We start from the raw sequence: 24,501 nt of genomic DNA on the forward strand, positions 1-24,501 counted from the left end.
GTTCTCTTAATTCATGTTGCCCTGAAATAAATGCTTATTAAACATGATGCCCCTGTACCTCATGGTGTCTGTCTGGCTCACTGGGCTGGAAGTCAGGGCAGCCTTCAAGGTGCCATGTTGAAGGAGGCTGTGAGCCCACGTGTACTGGGAACTTTGACCTGACCTGAACTCTGGCCAGGCTGTGTGCACGTGGTACTTATTACCCTTCCACACATCTGGTGAGCCCAAATACCAGGGCAGATGGGTTGGAGTTGGAGAGAATCAAGGGCAGTGGTGTTGAGGGGCTGTACTTCAGTTCCTGCCTATTCTGGCACTGAGTCAATGTCATATTCCAGAATTGTGTGGATTCAACTTCAATGCTCTGCTACCTGGATCATGCATAAGAGGTTAGAAAATGTGTCTAAGTATGATGTGTCACTGACCTTTTACGTGTTGCTTATACCCAAAGTGATAATCAAAATATTTAGTGACTGATATGCGATAAGTATTAGCCACTCAGAACAGATGCCTCACTGCTCTGGGACTTCACACCACTGAATAGCTGTATATACTTCTAACACTCAGGTGACAGAAGTGAACATTTTATATAATAACTTTTTTTCTGATTATGAAGAAATATAAAAATTTTTATATGAACAGAACAGCTTAAAGAATAATCATCTATCCTCGGGGACAGTGCCTATTAAAAAAAAGAATAATCATCTGAAATATCACTTTCTGAAGATACATTTTAAATATTAGAATATCTTTCCTGTCAGACTTTTTAAAAATTCTTGACCTATAAGTGTGTTAATTTATACACATATAATATACACTCACATCCCCACACACAGAAAACAAAATTGAGATCATCTTGTAAATAATGAACTATATGTGCGTACACACATACACATATTTGGGTATATGTGCATATGTGTGTGTGATATGGATCCAGGCTCCATTTTTCTTATTTCTGTCTTGCAGTATCATGTGAAGATTCTTGTGTGTCCTCTAATATTCTTCTCCACTATTATTTTTAGAAGTCATGTAACTGCATACTATGAGTATATCATCATTTATTTGACCTATTTCATTATTTTGCACATTTTCATTATTTCACTATCATAAAACAGGAGACAGTAGACATCCTTGTAGATAAATATTTGAATATTTGAAGATTTCCATGAGAATATTATATTCAGAGTGAAAAATTGAATCTTTTTGAAATCTCTATGCTTAAAAAGAAGAGCTTTAAGAGAATTCCTTGTTTAAATTCATCCATGTTTGTTTATTTGCCTTTGCCAATATTTATATATCAAATGAAGTGGCAGTTATTTAGCCAAAAGCTGGATTAAATGTTTTGATTAGCATTAAAAATATAGAAGTGTGATATTTCCATGAAGAAAATAAACTAGAAGTAGAATTACTCAAGTCATATCTTTGAATAATGCTCAGGCTACAGTGACTGCTTGGAATACTCTCTAAATAGGATATTATGGAACAAAACAGCTTTGCAGGCTTAGAACAAAATTACAAGGATATTGGCTGATATGTACTGTGAATACTCTAGAGCTTGCTGTGGATTTAGGGAGCTTTGTAGGCCTTGCATAGAGACCAGCACACCATTACAGATTCTTTTTCAATGGAGTCAAACAATTTAGAGTCTTTCAAACAAATTATCTGATTGCAGTGTATTCACATGGGGACAAAGTCAATGCTTACCATTATATTACACTGAAAGGAAAATTTTCTTATTAGCCAGAGGTAAGGCTGGCTATACAGGAGAAAAATGGAAAGAAAAAGGTCTTTGGTATATCCATAAACAGACAAACAAACAAACAACCCAATTGCTGACTGTTGATTATCACTAAGCATCCTCAGATATACCTCTCATGGATTTATTTCGTAGTGCAATTGTCTCCTTAATCAGTCAAGATTGATGGTCTTCTATTTTGCTGACTGCTGTGCTGCTAAAGGAAGGCAAATAATATCCCCATTCCATCTCTGTCTTTCCCATATGAGTTTTCCTTAGAAGTATTGTCTTTATTCCTTGGGCAGCAATGGCTTGCAGCTGTCAGAGAAGAGCTTCGTGAGGGAGCATGATTTATTGACGCTGGGGTGGGCTCCAAGGAATGGCAGCCCAAGCTTAGGGTGGGTGCTAATTGGGTTGCTGTGATCCTTGCATGGCTGTCTGCTTTTGTGAGGTCTGAGTAGCTATGAAAAGAGAGTTAGGGCCATGACACCTCTCATAATGGCAAGACACTAATTAGCTGTGAATTACAGCAGCGCTTTTGTATATTACATATTATATGTGGTAGCCAGAGAATCTGTCTTCATTAGATGCATGACAGGTAGTTTTAGTGTCCCTACTGTTATTTGTCACTGATAGTGAATTGTTTTTCTGATGAAAAATATCAAATTCTGACTGCATGTCAACCGATTTGACTATTTCTTGACTTCAATCAATTACTTTAAAGGAAATTATTGTTGCTATTGCCATTAATATTCATTTGATGTTTGGTGCCCCATAAACATTTGTATTATTGTTTAAAGTATACTTTAAGGAAAATGCACTTTGGGGGCTAAAATTGATCTGCAGACGAGTTTTTCAGAACAGTCTATATCGAACATTGTGATGCTATTTCAGGCAACTCTGCATATATAAAATACCTGCAGAGCAGTAGAGCTTCTGCATTAATTTTCAGTGAAATCCTTTCAAGAGCAAATAATAACAAATTGAAGATAGTTGCAAAATGACTACACTGAGGACATAAGGCAAAAGAGCTCATCAATAATACTCAGGGTGATGCATCTAGGAGCTGACATTATTTATTTATACATTTGTATATTTCTTCAACAAACATCTAGAGTACCTACTGTGTGCCAGGCCCTCTGCTGGTCGAAGGGTAGCCAGGACCAGCAAGGCACAGTCCCTGAACTCAGGCTAGGGAAGAATCGTAATGCAGTTGTTTTGTTATGAGACAAGAGAGGGCAGGGGCCGAGTCTCTGAGGGGGAGTCAGGGAAGGTTTCACTGACAGGGGAGCATTTGGGTTCTGTATCAATTTGTGTTACAAGGTGGCCGAGGGGAATGATTATGTCTGGCAAATACAAGTGTGCAAAGTTGTGAGTACATCCGGCGCTTTGTGGAGTGGTGGGAAGGATGGAGGACAGTGCAGCTGTGTGTGTGTGTGTGTGTGTGTGTGTGTGTGTGTGTGTGTGTGTGTGTGTGTGTAGGGAGTGATTGGAAAGGGGAAGAATGGTGGAGATGACAGTGAAAAGAAAAAATTTGAGCCAGACTGTGCAGGGCCTTTTATATCACGCTGAGGAATTCAGACCTTGTTCTACAGAGGAAAGTACTGCGCAGAAAGTGATGGGTCTGACTGTATGTTACATAGTTACCTTTGTTGTGGAGAATGGATGAGAGAGTAATAGACAGTAGTCTGGGGGAGAAGTGAGAGAGGCAAACAGCATCGCTGGCTGCTGTCTGAAACCACAGGTTCCAGATGAGCAGAGTCCAGCCTTCTGCAGAGAGGTGTGGCCACACTTAAACTCAGCTGGTGGCGCTGTCTTCACCCCAGCACAGGTGTCCCCAGGAGCTGGAGGGCTCCTCTGTTGCTCTCCTTTTCTTATGGGGCACATGTGGGAGAGGCCCTAGGACCAGGGATAAAAAGACTGCTTTGGTGCTAAGCAGTCTGAATTCAGGTAGCAACTCTTTGCAGGGTTTTCCAGACAGCCCAGCGCCTGAGAGATTCAGGCCTATAGGAAGTTGCAGCTTCTTGTGCTCAGAAAAGAAAATCACAGGGCCTATGGGAAGCTGAGTTCAGGCTCAGCCTCTGATCTAGGAGTGATGGGTGAGTGCAGTGGGCCCTTTGCCATGCAATGCAGAAAGAGCCCCCAGCAGTCTTTCCTACATAGCCCTCTTATCTCCACAGACATTGGCCTGAACCAGGACAGAGCTACAGGAAATGGAGAGAAGGGAATAGAAGTGAGAAATATCTAGAAGACAGAACTGACAGGAATTGGTGGCTAATCAGGAATGGGGTAAAATAAAGGGAAATGAGAATCTAGGATGGATGTCAGATCTCTGACCTGAGTAACTGGGGGATAGTAGTGGCTTTAGCCAAATGAGGTAGATAGGAGGAGATGATTACAGCGAGAAGGGGAGGGAACCAAGGGAAATAACCTCAGAGGTGTCGGAGGCCTCGTGGGTGGACATACAAGTAGCCTTTTTTTTTTTTTCTTGTCTTTTACTTGTTTCTACTGATTTTGAGCAGAGTACCTTCTATGATAAAATTTCATTCCAGTGAACATTTAGGTTCATGGAATATGAAGGTCTTTTATAATAATAGTTTGTAATTGCTGTAAAGTTCCTTCTTGAGAATATAAGATAGGCCTCTCTAGTGACATAATTTAATTTCAAAATAAATACACTGGAATTTTTCAGAACCAAGTAAATGTTTTGCCCTTCAAAGAAATTGATTTTCATTGCTCAAAGTATTGCACAAATGGTAGAACTGTCTTTACAGAAAGAATATTATGTGTTCATTAAGGGCAGCTTTGATACTTGGGAGTGAGCAGAGTTATCTGAAGCAACTTTATAAATAATATGGATGATTTAACCTGAGTGATACCATGAACTTATAACTTTGTAAATATTTCTGCATCCCTTATAAGTCAATTCTGAAGGCAATTCAAAAGGAAATGAGAACAACAGCAGCTTCCTTAGGAAAAGCGTGTCTCCTCTCATGTTGACCTTGTATGTATCCTTCCTGTTGAACTGACATATTCAAAGATTCATTTATATTTATGAGTGACTCTTTCACTGTAGGTAAAAATGTGCTTCTCAAACTACATTTTAAACTCCTGGAGCAGAAGAAAATGTTTCATTGTTTTTGTTTCATGCTTCTCTGTCTCCATAATTTCCTGCATAGTTTTGTAAAAACAGTAGATGCTCGAACACTCTTGACTCTGTCGTCTACCGGGAGCAGATAAGCAAGGCCATTGTCCCTGTCTTAAACCTCTGGTCTGGGCTGTGTAAGATCACAAATAATCCTCCTATCTGCTGTGTTTCAGACTTACTTTAGAAAGACAATTTCACACCTTGACAGGTCAGGGTTTTTTTTTAAAGGTAATAAGACTTTTGTAGAGGAGACAAAATTGGAAAAATATATCACTTGTTAGTGTGACCCTCTATGTCTCTCTCTGCCAGGCACAGAGTTCAGACCCAAACTCATTCTACACATATCATTCAGCCTCTATCATTGCTTCCAAACTTTTGAGATATGCTGACTCATTCTAATCTAATTCTGTCCCACAGGCAAAAGACTCTAAGTTTCATTATCCATCCCTTGAGCTATCTATTCATTCTTCATTTAAAATTCATGTGGACATTGTGGCCACTAGAACTTGTCAGTAATGCTATTACTATTAACCGTGAATGAAAATACAATTGTATATCCCAAGTAGGGGCAAGTATAATGACAGGAAAAAAATTGCTTCTTGAATTTATTATGCAATGAAACTTCCATGGATTCTGGGAGCATTTTGATATTGGTTAAAGATGTTGTGCTTCTTAAAAAGTGCACATTCTGCAGAAAGAAAATGTTATGTTAATAACTCCAGCATCTCATATAAAATGTATTAAATTTTAAACATGTTGGTGCCATCTTAGAAAATGCCTTTTAATTAAAGTCATAATTTAGTTGTGTTCAGCTTAATTGCAAATATCATTGCCTATAATAGCAAGTGACTTTTTTTCTGAGTTATGGTATATGCTGCCTTTTCTTAATATTACTGCTGGTAAGTTATATTTTAAATGTTTTCAATACTCTATAAAGTTAAATTAACATTTTATTATGTGGTACATATATCTGTGTTTATATTTGTATGCACACATATACACATAGGCAAAGATACATAGAAGAACCTTTTTTCTAGGGTACTGGCTCATGAAGAAATATTATATCTTGTTGAAAATCCATGCCTAGCATTTCTGGAAGTATCTTTATGAGGCTTGTATTTTGTTTTCTCCTTCTTTTACTTATCTGTGAACCCCTCATAATGACTTACCTAAGTCTTCTTTTCTTATTTCGCTAACCTTGTTTTGTTTATTTAAAAATGCTTTCTGTATTGGTGTTTTGAATCATTTGAAGGAAAGTGGAAAAAGGAATGATGCATACTATTGCTGTTGGAATGCAACTTTATAATAATCAATTTCAGATATTAAATCAATAAGTAAGAAGTTGATATGTCATGTGGAGTCAGTGAAATTGCTATCTTTTTGTAATTCATTACATATTCCACTCCCTTGTTTTTTTTCATTTTTTTAGCTACCAAATTAAATTGATCCTTTATTTGCATTTTGTCTCACTTGGTACTTCCAGATTAAGATAGTGGTGGAGTTAGCACCCTGTTTTCTATTCAACTATTCAAAAACATACCTAAGAGATGTGGAATCCTAGTAGCCCTATAAACTAAGTCTATCAATCAATGATTTCTTAGAATCTGGGCATTCTCTCAGCTTCAGTGGGAATGTAGATTGAGATGTTGTAAGTGGCTGGAGCAGAGTTTGACCTTGGCATCAGATCAGTGCTAGTCAAAAGTGGGAGGGTGCTGTGACCCATGCTCAGTGTGTGCCCGTGTCCTAGAGAGGGAGGACGTGCAGTTACCAGGAAACCAGGCAGCCCCTGCCCTCGCATGTGGAGCTGACTCGGTGATCTGGGTGATCTAGGTATCCATGCTCAGCCCACCTTCTCTGTATCCAAGTGGGACGACAGCTTCCAGTACAGCAAATGTGACAGGGTGGAAGATGACAGACAGGGAGTTGCACACTGGCACGCGAAGTTGACCTTACAGAAAGGAGGAAATAAGAGCGCTGCTGTCTTGTGATGGTATTTTCACACATTCTTCTGATTAAACAAATACTAACCACTCAACATTACTGCCTTAGCCAATTGAGGCTGTTATAACAAAATATCATAGACTGGGTGGTTTAAAAGAACAAACATTTATTTCTATTGGTCTGGAGGCTGGAGAGTCCAAGATCAAGGTGCCAGCAGATTTGGTGTCTGGTGAGGCCCTTTTCCTGTTTGCGGATGGCTGCCTTCTATATTCTCACATGCCAGAGAGAAAGAGGGCTCTGGTCTCTTTCTTATAAAACACTAATTCCATTATGGGGCTCCACCCTTGTGACCTCATTTATACTAATTACTTCCTGAAGGCGCCACCTCCAAATACTATCACATTGGCGATTAGGGCTTCAATATATGGGTTTTGGGAAGAGAGCGCGAATACTCAGGCCAGAGCAATCGCAAAGTGTTGAATTATGTTTCCTGTTGTCAGTTAGCAAGCCAGGAAAGTAGGAGAAGATCTACCCTTCCTTTGGCACAGCCACAGGGGTTGGATATTTGCTAGACATCGGCAGTGTTTAAAGACGTGATGTGTTAGAAGCCCTGTTGTGTGTAAGCTAACAGAGGGAAACGTACACGCATCCCAAATGAATAGAGAGGAAGACAGGTGTGCATTTTTTCCTAAAGACTACATTTCTTTTCATTCAAGGATGACTATAATGAAGAAACAGTCATGAGAATGTGGATACTCAATAACAAAATTTCATGACTTATGTTCTAGAGCATGAATTCTTTGATAAGCCAAAAGTATTTCATAGAAAAGAGAGTTCAGCAGTTGGGTGCATTTGAAGAGCACCCCGTATTACATTCCCACTGTCTTGACTCGACAAAATATACTAAAGTCTCTGGGAGTTCTTATGGCAAAGAAATAAAACTTTTTCAACCCAGCATATCCCAAACTACTTTGTCATAGAACCATTTCTTTCTTTTTTTTTTTTTTAATAAAACATGGTTTGGGAAAAATAATAGTATAAGAGATGATAGACAATAACTTGAAGATGTAGAGAAAATTCATAATTTGAGACATACTCACTAAAAGGAAGAGAAGAAAAATTTTGAAGGAATTTGATTTGAAATCATAAAATACAAGAAAGCATAAATTCTATGTAATGAGACATAAAAAAGCAGCATGAAAACACGGTAGATGAAAGAGATTTAGTTATATACAGAGCATACTTGAGATGCTTTCTGGAGAGAATAAAAATAGATGAAAGTTTGTGAGGACAGATGATGCATAAAGAGCAAACATTTCTTCGAAATTTATTAGAATGGTTAAGTCCAACAATTAAATATGTAGCAGAAGAAAAAAATTCCTGAGCTTTTTAAAAAAAATCTGTGTTTGCAGATTGAAAGGACCCACAGTATTCCAAGCAAAATAAATGAAAAGATCTATACCTAGGGTATCTTTTCAACATACTTTAATATCAAGGATAAAAGAAAAAATTGTGTGAATATCCCGGGGAAAAACAATCATAAACGTATGAAAATTGAGTTGGCCTCAGATTTCTTCTTCACACCATTAAATGCCAAAACTCAATATAAACATAGTGTTTCTTCTTTTTTTCCTAACTTATTGATAAAGTTGACAGGTATACTTTTTTGCCTAACATTGTTGATAAAGTTGATGATTACATACTTTCACCTAAGTTCACCAAATGTTGATCCTTTGTGACATTTATTTTCTCTCTCTCCATCATTCATGTTTCTATATACATCTATGTATAAGTGGCAGATATCATGTCACTTTGACGCTGAAATTTTTGGTTTTAGTGTATATGTCCTATGAATAAGTATGCATGTCCTATAATAACACTCTCTTATGTTATCATATCATTTTAAGCCTAGGATAAAATAATATTTCACACTGATATAATAATATTATCCATTATAGAGTGTATACTCAAATCTTTCCAAATATTCTTTCTTGCTCTTTACTTGTTTGCTTTTTTATACAGGATTATGCATTGCATTTAGTTATTCTATCTTATGCTTCTCTTTTATTTAGAAGAGTTGAAAGCCTTCAATAGCTCTTCTCTATCAACCAATAAATTCCTGTTTACACATTTCAGCCTTTCACAGCCTTGCTGAAAGCCATTTCTTGCCTAATCTTTTGTGTTACTTTAAGTCAAACCATACTTCCTGCAAGATGAACTCAAGCTATTGCATAATTAAGCAAGCCTTGCACTTCCTGTCTTCTTAACCTTTGTTTTTACTTTCTTTGAGCAAGGTACTTACAACTTAGCACAGTGTCCTATGGGTTGAAGTTTTTTTGATAAATGTTTGCTTATGAAGGTTGTATGATTTTAATAGGATTTACTTACTCTTTTCTTGCCTCACTTTTTTTTTTAGCGTATTATGGGGGTACAAGTGTTAAGGTTACATATATTGCCCATGCCCCTCCTCCCCCCTTGAGTAAGAGCTTTAAGCGTGTCTCACTTTGTCTTTATATACAAAATAAAATTTCAAAAATATTAGGAGGAACATTTTGAACTATTTTTAACCATTCTTTTATTCATTGATTCGTCCATTCACTTATTCTTCATAGAACTTTCATTTATGTTTACAATTATGTGGCATAATTGTGTAAACAACTAAATAGCTCACACGATGACATGCATAATAATTGGGTTATATGCAAAGTGCTTTAAGAACCCAGAAAAGAGAACAATTAATTTTCTGGAAGGGATTAATAAAGGAGGGTATTACAGGGGAGGTGAGACATCAATCAACACTATACCTGTGGTGACTAAAAACACATGGAAAATAGTGGCACAAAATTTATTTTTCTGTTCATATAATGTCCATTCTTAAGAATCCTTCTTACTTTGAAAAATCACATGATGGTCCTTTGATTAAGAATGGGAAACTATTTTCTGTGATACACTTTTTTTTTTTTGAGACAGACTCTCACTTTGTTGCCTAGGCTAGAGTGAATGCCATGACATCAGCCTAGCTCACAGCAACCTCAAACTCCTGGGCTCAAGCGATCCTCCTGCCTCAGCCTCCCAAGTAGCTGGGACTACAGGCATGCGCCACCATGCCTGGCCAATTTTTTCTATATATATTAGTTGGCCAATTAATTTCTTTCTATTTATAGTAGAGACAGGGTCTCACTCTTGCTCAGGCTGGTTTCGAACTCCTGATCTCAAGCAATCTGCCTGCCTCCGCCTCCCAGAGAGCTAGGATTATAGGCGTGAGCCACGTGCCCGGCCTGTGATGCACTTTTAAACCCTTTAATAAATAAAATGGAGATCTGTAAATTATTTATCCATTACACCAACATGCTTGAATAACTAACAAAGGTACTGGATTGCATATATAAGTATAATCTTGATATATTCAATATGGGTTATATTTTTGAATAGCTAGATGGTACCAGGACTGAGATTGATGGGTCTCTCTGGTTCTTGGGCCCAGATAACACATAGACTTAAACATTGCAAACTGCATAAAAGGGAAAGGATTAAAAGAGTTGAGCAGTGGAAGACAGAGGGAGGGAAAGAGAAGGAAGATCATTTGAGAAGGCCTAATGCTGAGTTTTGGATTGAACACAATTTTAAGACTTCTTGGATCTGGAAATGAAACACATGACTCACAAGGCTTCCAGTTCCTTCTTCTTTCCACTTGGCCTGAGCAGTTCAATCTAGTTTATACTCAGGTATATAACAACTAAATAAATGTTTGCATCTTAAGGCTGCCTGATTCAAATAAGGTATGTAAGAAATTTTTCTCTTCCTCCAAGGGGCCAAAACGTATTACTGAAAAAATACTGTGAGATTAAGCCCAACTGGTGTATTTCATATAAGGTTGGTACAAACAGGAACATTGTCTGCAATGTTGAATGCTGTATGTGTAGCCTTTGTTTTGAAACCAGAACACCATGCCAGCTTCTACTTTTTGCTCCCTGCTCTTTACAACAGAGGGCCATCGCTGAGCTTTCAATCAAACATGTGCTCCCTCGTGTGGCATATCAGGAAATAACATGCCATTATGCAAACAAAATACAGGAGGTTTTTGCTTTGTTTTCAGTTTTCATGACCCATTAATTTATAAAAAGGGAAAGAATGTCTGATTTTAGTTGAAAACAAGTTTACAGTTTTAGTATATTTCTAGCAATTTGTGCTGTAAATTAAAATGCACCCAAATGGTAGCAGTTTTACTTCATTAATGTCAAAAACATTGACCAAGGTTTAAATTTTCTTAATAATTTAGGCATCTAGTTTCTACATGGTGCGAGTTATACAAAATGTGTTCATTATATAAAGAGTGAATGAGATAAATACAATCCAATTTAATAAGTTAGTATTCCTAATTTTAAACTATACATTTAAAGTGATATATGCACATTAGCTACTTTATAACTATCAGCATCCTGTCAATCACAAAGTCATTTCTAATGCATTTTAGAAACGTGCTTTGCATTAAGTTATAAGAAACATTGGCATAGGAATTGCAATTTGAGAAAGTATTCTGTTGTCTTAAAAGCCTACACATAGCAGGAAATTTATTTTCCTATTTGTTTCAGTAGGGCAGCAACTTTCTTTCAATCTTCTCTCTCTGCAGAGCTAACTCCTTACCACCTGCAGATGTTTGTAAAAAGGTTTTGTGAACAGCAAAATATAGAGGAGGAAAAAGCATAAAAGAAGGAAAAAGAGCAAAAAATTATAGTCCTATTTTTATGTAATTATGGTAAACAACATTTTCTATATATCTATTATATGTATAATCCTGAAAAAAGATGATCCAAGCCTTAGAGAACTTGTGATTCATTCATTCCTCAAATATTTACTTAATGTCTACTGAGTGCCAGTAACTATTCGGAGGGTTGAGCTACGATGGCAAACAAGGCAGTCCTTGCTTCATGAGGCTTATGTTCTAGTTGGTAGTAGAGGATAGATGCCAACTAAACAGAAATGACACACTCAATGGGAAAAGTATCTATTTATTTACTATGTTAGTCTTGTTTTTACACGAATAAGCAAATGGTCAAAATCAAGGAAAACACTTTTTATGTATGTAATAACAATGACTTGGAGAAGAAATGAGGATTGCTTTCTTACTTGGGAATTTGTAAGAAGTCTGAAAGCAGAATTTTATACTAAGATTATTGTGGCTGGAAAGATAAAGTCATCAGAGCTTCAATTGGATTCTTCCGGTAACAGCATTGCAGTTTATGATAATAACCTCTGCAGTCAGGGTGCTTGGGTTTGGGCTTGTCCTCTTACTAGCAATGTGGCTTTGGGCAAGTCACTTAGCCTCTTCATGCCTTAATTTCCTTTTCAGTAAAATGGAGATTAAAATCCTACCTACCTCTTGGCGGTGATGTTTGGCTTAAATGAGTTAATACATGAAAGATGCTTAGATCATAGTCTGGCATAAAGATGCTTAGATCACAGTCTGGCATAAAGTGAGCAACATCCATATTTGCTATTGTTGTTAGCTCTCAAACCTCAGCAGTAGTGAGCTTTTACAGACCTTGCCCCATGATTCTAGCTGGGTATCCCTGGCATAACAAAGGGATTAGGAAGTTATGATAATTGCTTGTGGGATAGAAGGAAGACAATATTGGGTTCGTTCTTTTCTCTATGAAATTTTTGGTATGTATTTGTCCTGTATTAATCGATTTTGCTCATAAATCTCGGTGGTTTACTCAAGCTACATGAGGGCTGCTGGTTGGCTGTGACTTGGCTGGGCTCTGTCGGGGTAGCAGGCCTAGGCTCATCTCCATGTGTCCTTCATTCTGGGCTCAGGCCAGAGGAGCTGTTACTGTCTAGGGCATGGCTTTCTCATGGTGGAGAGCAGAAGATTAAGGGGGACAGAAAAACCATTCAAACCATTTAAAGCTTCTTCTAGGACATGCCATTTGTCATATTTGCCCCACTCCTGTTTGCTAAGTCAAGCGGCCACATCCTAAGTCAGTGGTGTTGGGAGGGATGTTCTACCTACTGGGAAGTCACGGCAAAGGCCGGAAGAGAATGAATAATTGACCTCGTGTCTCATATAAGCAGTCCCAGACGTAAACACCTACAGATATTATTGATGTAAAAGTAGCTTCAAATAACTGTTACCCCTACAAAAATACACTATACAGTATATTGAAAATTTAACTACTACAAAATATCTGCATGTTATAATAAGCATTTAATATTCTAATAATAATGATTTTGTTGCTTGCTGGGAGATAGTAGATACTTTCCTCTTTATCTCAATAATTTCACTCTAGATTCCACAGCTCTGGGCTTCCACTGTGCAAGCCTCAGTTTTGTCATCTATAAAATACTTACAGCATCTGTCTATATTATTAGCTGGTGAGAATAATAATGAAATCTACAGGGTGCTAACTATGTGCTAGGCACAGTCATGAACCTCTTTACATGTGTTTAGGTATTGAATTTGCACAACTCTGTGAAGTAGGTTCTTTATTACCACTGACTTACAGAGCAAGAAAATGAGACATAGAGAGATTAAAGTACCTTGTTCAAGGTCCCATGGCTAGAAAAGTAATGAATCCGAGATTTACAGCCAAGTTGTCTGGCTCAGAGCTTATGTGGACATCCATTCTATCATACAATAAAAAAGAGTATGGGAAAATGCTTTGCAAGCTTTTATAAAGAAATATAAGATAAAGATCTCATTCATCATTCTTTTTAAAAATAAACATAAATATTTAAAAGCATTACTAAAAATCTTAGAAGAAGTGTTTTGCCACCACTCCTATCTCAATCATTAACTAATTTCCTAGTCCTGACAGGGAGAAAAACCATTGAGGAGACCCCATGAAAGGGACAGGATTAGTTGTGTCATCTGTGTGGGGTTTTGGAAGCAAGTAACAGTAGCTACCATGCATGGGACACCAGCCTTAAGATTTAGGCATATTTGTTCTAATCTTCACAATTATCCTGCAGGCAGTGTTATTTTCCACTTTACAGATGAGGAAACTGAGGCTTAGAGAGGATGAGTAGGTTCTTTTCAAGTAAGCAGCTGAACTCATTTTTAGCCCAGCTCCCTCCGAGACCAGTTGAGGCTCTTCCCCACCACTGTGGGCCTTTCCAGGAAAAGGTGAACTCATTATCAAATAGCGTTCCATCCACGAGTGCTTAAGGATGTGTTTATTGAAGCTTTCTTGAGCTTGACAGAGAAATGCTTTGTGAGCAGTGAAGATCTCTAAATTATCACTGAATCAGCACACGAAAAGAAATTTGTTTCAATAAGTAGATTAGATACATTTATTGGGCTTCAGTAAGTTCACAATAGGAATAGATGTTGGTCATGTGATCTGAAGTCCAATTCAGCAGCTATTGGAGATTTATTATCCCCCTTTGATTTTGTTTGAGTGGGAGCAGGGAAACAAATATGAGATCTTGCAGCTGGGATTACAAGGGAAAACAAGAGGAATAAACACCAAAACCCATGTAATGGGCCATGTTCTGCTTGTGACTTACTTTTGTAGATTCATTATTCATGTGTTTATTCATTTGTGCATCTACCTATTCATCAGGTGTGCTGAGATAATTTATTGGGCCAATATGTTGCAAAGCTTAAGACATCAAACTATCTGGGTTTCAGTCTCAGCTCTGTCACTGAGTGACCTTGAACAAATTATTTAAGCCATCTTAGCTTCATTTTCCCACATTAGGGCTGATAGAGAATTAGGGCTCAGTGAGAATTCACTGAGATAACACATGTAAAGCTATTGGCACCATGTTTAACATATAATAAGAGCTCAATAAATAGTCAAGATAATGATATGACAATTTGTGCTAAATAAAAAAATGATGAGTGGATAAAAATATGAGATACACACACACACACACATATACCTTGTGGAATACTACTTGGCCATAAAAAGGAATGAAATAATATCTTTTGCAGCAACTTGGATGGAACTGGAGACCATTATCCTAAGTAAAGTATCTCAGGAATGGAAAAACAAACACCACATGTTTTCACTTATAAGTGGGAGCTAAGCAAGGGATATATATGGTCATAAAGTGCTGTAATGTTATTAAAAACTGAGAAAGGGGAGGGTAGGAGGGAGGTGAGGGATAAAAATCTACCTATGAGGTACAATGTACACTATTCTGGTGATGAGTACACTGAAAGCCTGACTTTAGCATTATATAATTCATCCATGCAACAAAAAACACTTGTACCTCCTAAATCTATTGGGGAAAAAAAAAAAGAAATTATATCATGTTCTCCAAGATTGAAGGGCTCAAAGTCCATTAGGAAAGGTACAGTGTGAATATATAGGACCAATACCGTGAAGTGAATTCAATAATAGAAGGAGACTTAAACAGTGGGATGCTATGGGCCAAGCAAGCTGCTCTGCTTGCTGAGGCTGGAGGCTTAATAAGGGAGGAGATGCCTGAGCTGGGCGTTGAAAAGTGAAATAGTTTGTAATATGTAAATAGAATGGTATTCTACTTTGAGTTAACAGTTTGTACAAATGCGCAGAGACAGAAAACAGCAAGCATAGTGCATTTAGGGAGCTACAAACAAATGTTTAAACCTTGAGGATAGCGTGCAGCAGAGAATTCTGTGACAGGAGCTGAAACTTAGGCAATGGGGGAACACTTGATGAGCTTGAAGGGGGGAGAATGAGAGGTTCAGATTTATATTTTAGAAAGACTGTGCTGGTGGAGCTACTGAAACACTCCAGGACAGAGAAACTGAGGGGCACTCAGCAAGCTGGTGGCAGTGGGGAGGACAGATTGATAGAGCATAATGCCCAGTCAGAGGTACGAGGGCAGGAAGAGAGAGGAATCAGGGGTGATCTCAAGATCTTCAGCTTTAGTGTCAGGGTTTCAGGATGGCAGTGCCATTCAGTGGGAGAGAGGATTCAAGCTGAGGAGGAAACTTGGAGAATGAAATATTGTGAATTAAATGTTTGAGTTGTGTCATCTGAGGTGCCTGCAGGGCTCTAGAAGATGAGAGTGAGGGTGGCATTTCAGAGAGAAGCTGGTGAGTCATCACACACTCCCTACAGGATGGGAAGCTGAATGTCTGTAATAACATCACAGTATATTGTATCAAATTATATCATGTCCCAGGTCAGAACCAATGCTGGAGGAGTAGATGGAGTGGCAGAAGCCTGAGAGGCAGTAAGACGAAGGAAAGTGGACCCATGGTCTTAGATGGAGTGAAGTGGTTCATGGAGGGAACATTCAACCTATTTCCCTTTAAGAGGTGTCAGCTGCAGAACAGACCATAGCCACATCATTATCTTCATCTTGTTATTAAATGTTTGCTCTGAGTTTACTTGCTTTAGGAGCTGTGAGCAGTGCCCTGTGACAGCTGACTAAACATTCTTGCTGGTTGACAATAGAGGGAGACGGAGTAGTGGGTGTCGACGTCTCACTGCCTGGTTTTGAACCATAGCACTAACATTTCCCTGCTTTGTATCCTGGGGAAAATTACTTAAGCTCTCCATAAACTTTAGTTTCCTCCTCGGTAAAATGGTGAAAATAATATTCACATTCCATAGGTTTGTTATAAGGATTAAATAAAATATTACAGAAAAAAAAAGCATTTAGCTCAGTGCTTGCTTATGGCAAGTGCTCAAAATCCAATAGCTTTTATTATTATGCATAAAGAACACAATCTTTTGCACGGAAGGATGGAGCTGTTGGTCCACCTTTCATTGGAATGTATACTTTGAACTGTTTTTCTGGGAGCAGTGATGGCTCATGCTGAGTGATTCACAGTTGTTCACCTAGTTCACCCCTGAATGAGTAGAAGTCATTAGGAAGATGGTTGGCCAGCCTTCTAAGTGCAGGCTGTGACTAGGGATGGTTTGTCTTTATGTGAAGTGTTTGCCTGAACATAGCCTGAACTATGTTTGCACCGAGCTATGACAAATAAAAGTAATCTAAACAGGGTCTGCCCTGTGTAACTGAATTAGTCAGGGTTCTCCTGAGAAACAGAAAACCAGTAAAGTGTGTGTATTTACACAAACACATACACATACACACACAAACACACATATATATGTGCATATATGTGTGTGTATATATATATATACATATATATATATACACTCACATATATATAAAGATTTATTATGGGAATTGGCTCACACAGTTATGAAAATCCCATGATGTACCATCTGCAAAGCGGAGAACCCAGGAAAGCCAGTGGTCATAATTATTCAGTCTGAGTCCAAAGGCCTGAGAACTGGGAGAGCCAATGGTGTGAGTCCCAGAATCCAGAGGTCCAGGAATCAGGATCTCTGATGTCCCAGCTCAAGGAGAGTGAATTCACTCATCCTTTGCCTTTTTTGTTCTATTCAGGCCCTCTATGGACTGTATGATACTGGCCCATATTGGTGAGAGCAGATCTTCTTCACTAGTTCAAATGCTAATCTCTTCTGGAAATACCCTCACAGACACATCCAGAGATAACGTTTTACCAGCTATCTGGGCATCCCTTAGCCCACTCAAGTTGGCCCATAAAATTAACCATGGCAGCAACCTTTGTTTAATGCTTGTCTGAAATGAAAAGCAAGAATATCTTAAATTATGGGTCCTCATTCAGTATAATGAAATTTCCAAGAATGAGACCTATCTGCTTGTAGAAATGAGATTAATAGTTAGCAAATGACCGGTAGTTGTCTTGCATATGTAAAAACAAGGTGAAAAAATTGGAGGGAGACAATAATCTCTTATGAGAATAAATTAACTAATATGTAGAAATATTCCTTTGTATTTTAAAAAGAGATAAAAATTGACTTCAGGATATTTTAATTACCATTCATGGCCCTTCTCCATGACTTTCATGTTTGCTGTGTTTAATATGCCTGCTGTTTACTGAAACTGGATGAGGGAAAGGAGAAGAGGAATTCAGGCCCGAGTTCTCTTTTACTGTGAAGAAGGTTTTCTGAGAATTTTGGGAGAGTTATGAGAGGGAGGCGAAAGATGGCATTCGGAAAACTTTGGAACATATAACATCCTACAAACAAATGAATAAATTATTACCTTTTTTTTTCTTCAATCAGGAAACAGGAAATCAGTGGTTCAGGTTTCTGCTGTTCGTACTGTCATTCATGTGGCTAGACTGGGATTTCAGCCCTGCAAACAACTAACAGTGTACTCCAGACCTCTAGGCATTGTTTTTCTCATTACTAAAAGAAAAAAAATTTAATCATCTTCAAAATTTCTGATAGTTTACATATCATATTCTCTTTTCTCCATGTCTTTTCATTAATAGAACAATAGAATTTATAAAAAACGTCTAGGCTAGTGCTATATTGTCTTTTGTGAGGACTCTCTCATAATTTGAAGCTTCAAACCTTCCATGAACAGAAATCCCAGAGAATCAGCCTATTCTATTGCTAGGTAGTTCACTTCATTAAAAATTCTGTCTTATGTTTAGTACATGTGCCATGTCTTTGATTAGTTATCTTTTCATTTGTGCATGTGTTTACCTATATCTAGAAAAGGTTTTAAGTTGGCTTATAATGCTGAAACAGTATAAAATATAGCTAAGCATAAAAAAGACAAAATCAATGAAAAAGAACAGAGAACTAGATCATGCTGAGCCTCTAATGGGAGATAATTATCACAGTTTAGAAATCACTTTAGCCAGGGGTTCTCTGGCAGATAAGGGAAAAAGGGAAACATATTGTGCTTCTCACTGGCTTTAAGTAATATGAGGCACATTATAATTTTAAGCACTAAGTTCAAAGAAAAATGAATTCATGGGGTTTTTATATAAAGAATATCAAGTATCAGACAGTGTCTTCAGCAAAATATGTAGATATTGTTTTTAGGTGGTTAATTCTTACATTGTTTTTCTGAAAAAGCTGGAAGCATTATTTGTATATTCTCATTTTAAAGGTAGTACACCTTCCTTACAGTTGATTTGGAAAGCAGAAGGAGTAAAGCACCCACAAATCTGCCAGTCTAGCATAGTTATTTTCACGTTGGCAAATTTAATCATCTTTGCTCATGTGTAATTATGGTTTCCATGAGGAACCTCAGCTGGATTGCTTTAGCAGGAAAGGACTCAGGACATGTGAGCTGCCAGATGTGTCCTCATGATTGCGATATGATAGTCTCTTTATTTTCTATCCCGCTTATTTCACTTAATACATTATATATATTTTTCTTACTGCTAGGTAATTTTTACAGTTATACAATTTTTATAATTAACTCCCAATGTTTAGATTTACTACACTTTAAGAGTCATTTAATCCTATAAAATCCTGCAGTAAACATCCTTATGAATATTGCTTTTCCTCTTTTGAGTGATGAGCTATGTTGTTTGTTTCCCATACAAATGCTTTTACTGAATTTCATGTTGGAAATTGGCCCACATTCATGGGTATTTTAAGAACCAGGTCTTTGCAATGTATCCGTGTATTTACTGCTAAGAATGTTAATGATGATATTGCTCATTACATTTTGTGTGTTTTCTTTACAAAGACATATGTGAGAAATTTCTCTCTCATTTTATTATGAGAAATACAGTCATGCATCAGTTAACAACAAGGACATATTCTAAGAATGTAATTAGGCAGTTTCATCATTGTGTGGACATCACAGAGTGCACTTACCCAAACAGACCCTATAAACTACTACACACCTAGACTACGTGGTGTGGACTATTGTTTGTAGGCTACAGACCTGCACATGTTACTATACTGAATACTATAGGCGGCTGTAAGTATTTGTGTATCTAAACATATCTGAACACAGAAAAGATATAATAAAAACACAGTATAAAAGATTAAAAAATGGTACACCCATATTGGGCACTTACCATGAAGGGAGAATTCAGGACTGGAAGTGGCTCTGGGTGAGTGAGTGAATATGAAGGCCTAGGACACTACTGTACACTACTGTCGACTTTATAAACACTGAATACTTAAACGACCATAAATTTATTAAAAAAATTTTTTTCTCCAATAATAAATTAACCTGAGCATACTGTACCTTATTTACATTATAAACCCTTACATTTTTTAAAACACTTTTTGGCTCTTTTGTAATAACACTTAGCTTAAAATGTAAACACATTGTACAGCTTTACAAAAATATTTTTTCTATCGTTAACTATAAGCTTTTCTCTATTTAAAATTAGTTTTTACTTTTTAAACTTTTTTGTTAAAAACTAAGACACAGACGCATGTATTAGCCCAGGCCCACACGGGGTCGGGATCATCAATATCACTGTCTTCCATTCCCTCATCTTGTCCCACTGGAGGGCCGTCAGGAGCAGCAACACACACGGAGCTGTCACCTTCTATGGTAACAAGGCCTGCTTCTGGAATGACTCCTGAAGGACCTGCCTGAGGCCGCTTTACAGTTGACTTTAAAAAAAAATAAGTATGAGCACACTCTGAAATAATGATAACAAGCGTAGCATAGTAAATACGTAAACCAACCTCATAGTCATTAATTATCAAGTATTATGTACTGTACATAATTGTGTGTGCTATACTTTTACCTGACTGGCAGTGCAGTAGGTTACACCAGTACTACCACAAACATGTCAGTAATGCCTTGTACCACAACTTTGGATGGTTACAGGGTCACTAAGTGATAGGAATTTTTCAGCTCTTTTATTATCTTGTGGAACCACAGTCACATGTGCGGTTTGCTGTTGACCAAAACATCGTTATTTGGTAGGTGACTTACAATGTGTGTGTGTGTGTTTTGAGTAATGGTTTGTTAAGATTTCCTTCGTGGAATCAGGTAACTGAATGTGTTTCCCTCTTTTGTGAGAGCTGCTGGAAAGGCACAGAGCCAAACCTTTGGCCCACATCTTGGGAACACAGACCGGCATCTGAAGAGACCTATGTAAAGCATACCAGCCTTGTTCCTACAGTCGTCGTCCTTCCCTTTACCTGTTGTCTCATTTCCTTCCTCCACTTACTTTAAATTTTGTTTTATTTTGAGGCATTTTGTAATTTATGCAAGCCTTTCAACCTTTCTGGAACAAGGTAGGGATATAACTAAATAAATGCATATAAATATTTGGCTTATTTCCTTAGGGTAAGTTTTGAAAGTAGACACACTAGGTCTCATGCCACTTTATATGTTAACACAGGGAAAGATTTTCTGTTGGAAACTGAGATAATATAATCCGAGTATATTAATTCCTGGTGATTTATTGCAGACATAATACCAAGTGAGGAGTTAGAGTCCTGAGAGGAATAGAGTCAAGTTATTACTTAGAGTGTTTCTCTGTAATGTCAGATGCTGCAAATGCTATTTTCATGTGAAATTGTACAGACAGTTTTCAATTAAATTAGCTGAAAAAATTATTGAATATTACAATCATGTATGTTAATTAAAGAGGTACTTATCTGCTTTGGATACCAAATATATACACAATAGAATTGACATTCTGTTCTGAACATTTAGGAGCCACCTTTATGGGGGGTTGGCTTATTTCCTTAAGGGGTTGGGCTATAGGGGTCTTGAGAATAAGAACAATATTTTTCTCAAAAGTGTGATAAGAATTTCAACAGATATATGGTTCAGGCTCATGATTTCTGCACTATGTAAAATGGAAGATATAGTCAATTTTTGCCTATAAAAGTTACTGATTATGTTGCCATGGACTATGAAGGAACCTCAGCTTGAGCTTTTAGACCAATAATAATTCTGAAAGATCCCAGGACATGGGAGCTATCACATGTATCCTCAAATAGCCTTTTTAGTAAGCTTTTTAGAATCAACTAATGTCGACATTTTCTTAATGGATCTTCACCGAACTGAGTCCACCAGTAAAACTTACTGGCCAATGTCCACAACACACTTGGGAGCCAGGTGTCATTTGGGACCCACTAGTGGAGTTATATGCATAACGTGAGTCAGTTCTGTTTGTTTACTTTGGTCTTAGTGATTTTCTTTCTTTTCGAAGAAAAGGAGAGAACAACTTTTCAACATGATGACACTTTAATATTTAATAAAATATTAATATTTGATATTAATATTTTAAGACGGATGCACGTTTTCCTCTCAAAACTACTCTGGAATCTTATTCTATTTGCTTATTCTATTTACTATACTGGAATCTTATTCTATTTGCTGCTGAATAGAATTCAGTGTAAAATGAGTGTGTGTCTTGAATTCTGTTTTAATGGGGGATACAACATTTTAACTCATTTAAATGTTATTTACTTGTTGGTGTAGAACTATCTTAGCATGATTTCAGAGGCAATGGTATAGGGAGAGTCAGCATGGCTGTCTTAGTAATCGTTTTGAAAAGTACAAACAAGTCTTCCAGAAACAAACCAAATAAACAGGATTTGCAAGTGCAGAAGTTCTCTCACACAGAATTAATAGCAATTTCTTTGCTTAATATGTTTGTTAGCCACAATGTTATGTAGCTATTATTGTGGGAAAAGTGGAAAGTGTTACTTTGGAAGTTCCTCTCTTTTGTTGACAATGCTATTTGACAATACTGATATTGTAATATAGTACTCACACATTGCATATAGAAATATCTATCATTCTTTGTGAACAATGACACTCAAACTATCCCTGTAGGAGTATATAGATAAGATCATTATTCTCATTTTCTAGATAAGGAAACTGAAATGAAATTCCTTGCCTAAGGTCAAAGAACAAATCACTGGCAGAATAAGATTAGGGCAAGTGAGTTCTTGATTTTCAATCCTTTGCTCAATCAACGAAGTCATATTGTTTTACTCAGTATGGCAAGAGATTATTATCAGTCAGTAGAAATAAGGCTATGCCCAGATGATGTCAGAAGACCAGCTGAAAAATGAAAATCTGCACAATCAACCATTTATTTATCTATAAAATACCAAACTGCTTATTATACTGATATTTTTCAGAGAGCTGACTAGATGTCGTGTCTTGCAGATGCAACCTCTGACTTTATATTTATATTGTATCCCTAAATTAGTTAGAGGTTCTGTCTTTTAGAAATCTAATTTTGGAATATCTTGAATTTCATAATTCTTTAATATGTTCTGAATAATATGCTACTGGTATGGTAGAGTTGGGGCAGAGTTTTTTGAGAGAACTTTGTGATAAAATCTCACAGCACTGCTTTAAGTAGTGGCAAACAAACCCTATTCTACCATCAAGAGCCCCAAGGTGAGAATTACTTAAGTCTTATGAAAGGACTTCAAAATAAGACCTTGCCATTAGTAGAAAGCTGGGCTTCTATATCTGTCACCGACTACATATAAATGCATTTGGACCTGGTACATAGGATTGAAATCATCAGATCCCATCTAGATCACATGGATCCCCCTGAATCAGTTACTCTGGGTGTGAAAGTGGCCAAATAATCAGGTGACCTGGGGTATAGTCCATATAGAAGTTAATGTGCAGAATAGCTGAATTCTTCCAACATGAAGCACATCTTTATTATACTCCTCATGGATGCTTACCTACATCTCTGCAATGTATCCTAATTCTTGGATGTTTTCTGGTACATTAATCAATTGACAGGTAAAACGTTTCTGCCTAGGTCAAACAGCATAAATGAGGGTAAAGATGTAAACTCAGGGTCCCTGGTCTTTTAGCTCAATTCAATCATGATGTCAGGGACTTTACTGATAGAATAATTCCATTTTATTTTATGGTTAACCTTGCATTTTTTCCGTTGAACTACTTAAATGCTAAACCAATCTGAACTTATAGTATTTCACAATAAGAATGGCACATGCATTATCAATTGCTTATAGTCTGTAGGGATTTGGAATAGGTTTGGTTCAATAATAAAGATCATGACAAACTAGAAAAGAGATGGAAAATGCATTTCTCCCTAGTTCTGAGAACCCCGAGTTCAATCTTCATTAGGAATGACAATTTGAAAGTGTGTGGATTCACCACTAACAAATTAAAATCACTTTTAAAAATAGTTATACATTTTGTACTTGGTTATTCATGATTATTTGCAATATTAAAAGTGCCTTCATTCTGACTACAATGTATTGAGTCTACCTGATGTAGCTTTTGTGGTCTAATTTTTAAATAACATATATGTCTTGTTCAGATTGAAAACCTGAATGAACTATATAAAATGCCCATAATGCTAGAGATGGAAAAATCATTTCTGGATTTTTTCGGAAAATGACGGATTAGGGTTGACCTCTTGACTCTCGGCTCTCGGGGTGAGGGGTGAAGAGGACAGATGACCACACACGGACCATCTGCACCTACTCTGGAGCAGACTCGAAGGACTGCAAAGAGACACTGGGATATGGAAATCATGGACAACAATTAAAGGTGAACCGGAAATTCTTTCACAAAACCCAGGGAGTCTGAAGTATAGTGGGGAGGGAGCCCGCCTGTGCACCAGCCACCCCACGGGCTGGCCGGAGGAGGCAGCCCTTCTCCCCCACACAGGGAGACGATCCCTTCCCCACTGGTCCCTATGCCCACGCAGGCAGGTTGATGGGAGGTGGCAGCCTCGACAGATGAACGGTTTGGAGAGGAGTCTGAAACAGGCAACATTTAGAATTCTACACAGCGCCCCGCCGAAGCAGTGGGGAGTGCAGGAAGGGTCTGAACCCAGCACCTGCTCCTTAGCCCCTGCTGCCCAGCCCCTGTGGCTTGGAGACTCTGTGAGGAGCTGCGCAGGAGATGTTCTCTGTGCTTTCCCGCTGCCCCAAACCAGCTGAAT

At 37.6% G+C, this 24,501-nt stretch overlaps 1 protein-coding gene across 2 annotated transcripts in view; it reads left to right on the forward strand.

Moving 5' to 3' along the window:
* The window catches only part of FRK (fyn related Src family tyrosine kinase), a 90,260-nt gene that overhangs the window by 34,033 nt on the left and 31,726 nt on the right, over window positions 1-24,501 (forward strand). The window lies entirely within an intron of this gene.

Source organism: Microcebus murinus, chromosome 5 (genome assembly GCF_040939455.1).
Source record: "Microcebus murinus isolate Inina chromosome 5, M.murinus_Inina_mat1.0, whole genome shotgun sequence".
NCBI lineage: Eukaryota > Metazoa > Chordata > Mammalia > Primates > Cheirogaleidae > Microcebus > Microcebus murinus.